At 48.1% G+C, this 5,665-nt stretch overlaps 1 protein-coding gene across 1 annotated transcript in view; it reads right to left on the bottom strand.

Moving 5' to 3' along the window:
* The window catches only part of LOC121659982 (broad substrate specificity ATP-binding cassette transporter ABCG2-like), a 19,406-nt gene extending 18,915 nt beyond the window's left edge, over window positions 1–491 (bottom strand). The window contains exon 1 of the mRNA XM_042018800.1: window positions 352–491. The gene's annotated coding sequence lies outside the window, so the exon portion shown is untranslated. The remainder of the gene's footprint in view (window positions 1–351) is intronic.
* Between the last annotated feature and the right edge of the window lie 5,174 nt (window positions 492–5,665).

The following is a 5,665-nucleotide window of genomic DNA, read 5'->3' as shown; positions in this document are numbered from 1 at the left end:
CGGAGCAGCCCCCGTGTGCCGGGGTGCCGGGCTGCCGGCGCTGTCAGCCCGCCTTCCCGGGGCGGGGAGAGCAGCGGGGCAAAGCCGCGGTGTTGGCTCGCTGGGAGCCCCCGACGCGGGCAACGGGCGTCGGACACGAGGAGCCCCGTGAAATGCCCGCGGCCCCGGCGCACCCCGGCACGGGAGGGACGGTCGGGGAGTGGGAGGCAGCGCCCACTCTCCCTCCAGCCCTCCCACCTCCTGGAAAGGTCATCACACCCCGGGGTATGGGTCCAGTCCAGCCGGGTCAGCTGGGGCCATTGGCAGCCCTAGCAGCCCCTTCCCAGGGCGACACTGCCACTCTGATCTCACCCTTCCCGAGGCAGTGTGCTCCTTGGTGGGCTCAGAGGTGGTCAGAACAGCCTGTCCATCAGGTTGCCTCTCTGTGCTGCCATGTGTTCCCAGCTAGGAGAACGTGTGAAAGCAGGAATATCGGATTTCCTTCAGTTCGTGGTCAAGCCGCCTCCTTGTCTTCCCACTCCTAAGCACTATTGTCTTTATAAATAAGCTGTATCTCCCCAGGTTCCTTGATGCTGTGAATGGCGGAAAAGCCCAATTTTATGGTTTATAAATATGATTTATGGCAAAGCTGTCAAGTCATCATATTAATTGCCTCTGGTTTGAGTGCCCTCTGCAGCTCGGTACAGCATTGCTTTTTTTTCTAGCTACAGCTTTTGCTAGATCAATTTAAGGCTCAGCTAGGCTAAAGTATACCTCTAGCTATTCAATTAATAATAAAAACTCCAAAGGCTCACCCCTCCCTTCTCCAACACCTGCCTCCCTCTGGGTATGTTGATATACTCAATGCCATTGCTGCATTAGGCGGAAGACACCCACGTCCTATGAAACTGCATTGCTCTGCAGGGCTGTCAGAAGTCAGCAGGTGGGTTTATGGGGGTATTGAAATAGCCCTAGAGATCCATCAGAAGAGCAGGTTTTGCCATAGGTACACCCAAGGATCAGGCTTGCTGAATGTTCTCTTCAGTCACTCTGTGGGTCAGAAGTGAATTTGAGTTCATGTTTCCTATGTGATTTAACTTCCTCTTTCGAGGAAAATCTGCCTACACTGAAGACTTTTGCCCTAGTGTTTCACCAAGCATGCACATCTCTGTCTCCAAAAATATTTCAATCCTAAATACTCACTACCCCTCAACAAGCTGCAGTCAATCTTCTCTTGTCATGTGCCTGGGACAGTGAGACAAACAGAGCCTGTGTGTTGGGAACAAAGGTGAGCATTTTCTGAGTCATGAACTTGCTGCTCCACATAGTGCCTGCACAGTGGTGCAGGAGAACAACTCGCTCAAGGAGCACAATTAAAAGTTCAGGTTGCTCTTGACAGCTTCAGTTACACATCTGCTCCTCAGACAAAGGTGCTAAGTGCCTTCATGCTGGTAATTGTGGGAAACACTACTGCTCCTCCCACACTTCATGGAATGGAAAATCCACTTCTCTCTCCCCTGTGCCTAAGCTCATCCCAATGACAAAGAAATAAGCAAAGACCCCAGATATGGGGAGGAACTAAATCTGCCAAATACAGGATCTGGCTGGAGGCTCTGGCTTTTCCCTAGCCCATTCTTCAAGCAGCAGTCTTCTGGGCTTCTTCAAGGAGAGCCTGTTTCATCTCCCACCCCAATTAGGAGTATTTTTTCAACTCTGTGATGTTACTAGTCCAGTTGATCTAGCTCATACTGTTGCTGAGGGAGGTTTCTGTCAGTACAGGGACAGAAAACAGTGGCCAGGGCTGTAGTTATTCAAGACAAATACAACAAGCCTGATGACAGCCTGATGTTACTATACTTTTCTCTTGCCCATCACTCTGTAGGCTGGTAAGTGCCAGCACTGCTTTGTGTTCCTCATCCACTGAGAGGGGCGTTTGCCCTGTGAACTGTCAGGCTTTACTGCAGATTGAAGGATGTGGTCTTCACAGAAAGACACCAAAAGCATTAGCCCAGTGTAAAGCCCTAGAAAGCACCAAGCTACAAAGCCCTGGTGCTTTTACTGAATGACATTAAACAAATAATGCTACAGGCTTCAAATTGGTATGTTGTGATAGCAAGGAAAGAACAGCCTGGGTCATGTTTCAGATCTCATGCAGATTTTAGCACAGGTTTGAGATCTTTGCTCTTGCTCCTTGGCTCCTGCTGCCTTGAGCCTCTGATTTGGCTGCCACTACAGGGTTGCAGAGCAGGAGGGACCATCCTGGGCATGGGGAAAGGGATCTAGCAGAAAGTGAGGCTTTGAGGAGTCCTGCTGTTTCTCCACTGCTTTCTTTAGGATGCTGCTCTTATTGACCTGAGGATCCAGGGTGTTTTTAATCCTACCTAACGCTGAATTTCTTAAAGCTCATAAAATATTTCAGGGACTTGAACCAGCAAGAGAGTGCATAAGAAATATGCAGGAGGAAATATGTCCAGGAGGAAATGTATGGTGATTAGTACTATTGCCTTCTCTACTGAATGCATCAATAAGCAGATCCCAATGATCACTGTATAAAAGCAGCTCTGAGATCAGTGCAGAAGATGGCAATATCAGACAAGGTGCTTGAGTGATACTTCCTGGGCTCTTCTTTTCCAAAAGCTCCAGTAAACCATTCCAAAAGACACACCCCGTACAGATGTGTACACATGTGCTGTATCTGCTACATCTACAAATTCACCACCCTAGGCACAAAAAAAATCTCATCCTGCTTTTTCCACCCTGATTGCTCATCATGTCAAAGCTAGTGCTGACTGGCCTCCCTTACTTGGTTAAAGTGCTGCTTGCCTTGGGGAAGTCGACTTTTGCAAGACTTGCAGATTATGTAGAAGAAATCTGACTCTGTCAAGTTTTGTTAATCATTTAGTCCATTATCTGAATTCATAGTAGCACTAAATCCTTAATTGGTTAAAGATAAGAAAAGGTTCAAGCAAATCTAAGAGTAAAGGAAATCAGTATTTAACTAGTGCACTACACTGAGATATCATGAGCTTCATTCTGACAGAAATCATGAATAGTTGAACTACAGGATCAGCAGAATTACACACAGGTATTATCTAGTAAAGCAAGTAATCAGCCAAGGAGGTAATAGATAAAGTGCCTAGTGCATCTAAACCACCACAGCAGCTCTTTTTAACTCTCAGGAGTTAAAAAGATGACATCATAAATATGCTCAGATTTTGATCGCTCCTACTCGCTGCTGTTAGTGATGCGTTCGGGAGCCTGCAAAGGCAAAAGAAAGCTCCCATGTCCTCTCCAGCCCAGCAGGTCGGGGAGAGACGCCAGTCGTGACTGCCCCTATAGTATTCTCAAGCCTTTAAGACAAAGCCTGGGACTTCAGACGAAGAAGTGCACCATGCTAAACTGGGGCCACAACACACAATCCCCAGTACAGTTTTCTCCCACACTCAACCCGAGCTCCTGGGCAGGACTCCTTCAAGTACAGTTTGTCTTGCTATTTGTGAGTCAGGAATGGGCACTCCATCGTTCTGCTTCCCTTCTGAGGGCCTCAGTGCCTGCAGGAGGCTAACAGGATTAGTGTGTTTTATCTGTCCAAACTCAGCTCTGCAGAGGTCAGTTCCCTTGCTAGACATGAATGTTGACATACACATTGTTACATAGGCATTTCACCTCCTTCCTCAGGAACAAAGTCCAGGCTGCCCTATGAGACATTCCTAAAAACTGTTTAACTTTTATCCACTCCCAAGGCCTGAGCTGCTGCCACTAGGATTTGTTGTGGCAGCCCTGAACACATTCAGACTTTTTTTTTGCAGTAGGTGCTGTACACCCAGAATCGCAAAGTGTTCGTCCCCCCAAGGGACCCTACACAACAGCAAGAGTGTGAGATACTATTATAGCAAACAGCTTGCATTCTGGAGGAGAGATAAGAAACTAGCTCTATCTCATCCATAACTCTTCCCTTCTTTGTGCCTTCCTAGAGGCTCACCAGTGCTATGTCATCTTGACAGAGAACTACCATGCCATGAAACAGGGCAGAGCATCGCAGTAGGTGAAAGAAAAAGTGCAAAGGCTCAGAAATCTCAGAAGTCCCCTGCTCTGATGCAGTCTGCAGGAAAATCACATTTATCAACAAGTAAACTGAGGAAGAAAAGCAGGGAATCACCAGGTAGCAAGTGTTAGCAAAGATAACCCAAACCAGAAATCCAGACTAAATGTTTGCATTTTTGTCTTGAAGATGAAGGGAGTAACAAAGAGTAGAACAAAGAGAAGGAAGCACTTGGTTGCACAACTCACACAGTAATGCCACAGGAAAAAGCAGAACACTCCTAAGCTACTTATGCCAGACTTCTTTCTACTCACCTTCCATCTGGCCTCACTGGTTATGTTCCACTGTGTCCCAACTCATCTATATATTTGGCCATCTTTTTCAGGGAAGCCACTGCCTGGTGTTTGTCTTGGCCAGGGCATCTGCAGGTGTGTGTGCGCACGTATATGAAGTTTTTCTCTCTGAGCTCACCCTTTGCTGCTATTTCTGATGCTTTTTGCAGAAGGGGACCCCACAGGTAGTCACAAGCAGTGGAAATGATCACTTGGGATGGGTTCCCAGTACCTTCTTAGGCTGCGGTGCCTTCCAGCACCTAGAGGTGAGTGTACCATCAGAGTAACGATTGGTATCTTCTGGGGATGGCAGTGTCCAGGAAACAGCACCATCCAGAGCTGTTTGGGACATCCTGTGGTGCAGAGCCCTGTTACTGCCATGCACACGGGCTCTTGCCTGTGTAACTTGTATGGCACGCCTCAGCAAAGCTGACTGACTTCAGGCTGGAGACCCATCACTGCACAGCCATTGTTTTGTCAACTGAACTTCTCCACTCCTTCGGCACTCTTCCGCCAGGACTGGGCTTTCTCTCACCCCACCCCGCGGGGCCGACACCCTTCTGTCACCTGCCTGAGTGCCTGGCATGTGTGCAGCATGGCTGGCTGGCAGTGAGCTATGCCCGGCATTTACCACCTCTGAAAATGGGCCGTGAGCAGGGCTGCTTCGTTCCTCAAGCGCTGAATTGTGCCATGTCTCTCCAAAACCCGGCACGTTCACGTTACCATATCCCTTAACCTCTGAGCCCAGGACGGGGGCTGGACCTCGCACTCACTGAAATTCCTCCTACTTTTACTGCTCTCACACTCCCAGAGCTCCTTGCTTTCGTGTTTGGAGACCTGGAATTAGGGTTTCTATGACCAGCAAAAGGATGGCACATCCATCATCTGGGCTTGTAATCAGCTAGATCATCAGGTGCTGCTGGCTACTCCCCTCCCTTTTTCACTAGTTGCTGATAAACTCTGAATACTGATAGTTGTTCCCTGATGTTGCTCTTTTCTTTATAAATGCCTCCTGCTAGGGCGTGCTCGTAAAAGAAACGGGCAGGGCAGCCTCCAGCTAACAACCTTCTGTGCTAAGGACTGACCAGTTAGCAGCAGCCCCAGGCTATTAGTAGCACTCATTAAGAACTTTTCACAAGACTTTAAAAAATGAGCAAAACCTGTGCAAACCCTTTTCACAGGTTGTAGGGAGAATTATAACCTGCCCAGATGGATAAAGCTTGCAACAAATACACAAGTATGAGAGTCTAGTGTCATAAATTACCTGTTGGAAACCATGGATTCTGCTTCTGTCTTTTCTCTGCCACCACGA

The sequence above is a fragment of the Corvus kubaryi genome, unplaced genomic scaffold (assembly GCF_017639235.1).
Source record: "Corvus kubaryi isolate FWS band 111438036 unplaced genomic scaffold, C.kubaryi_AGA036_p1.0 138, whole genome shotgun sequence".
NCBI lineage: Eukaryota > Metazoa > Chordata > Aves > Passeriformes > Corvidae > Corvus > Corvus kubaryi.
This window is presented reverse-complemented; position numbering and strand designations above follow the sequence as displayed.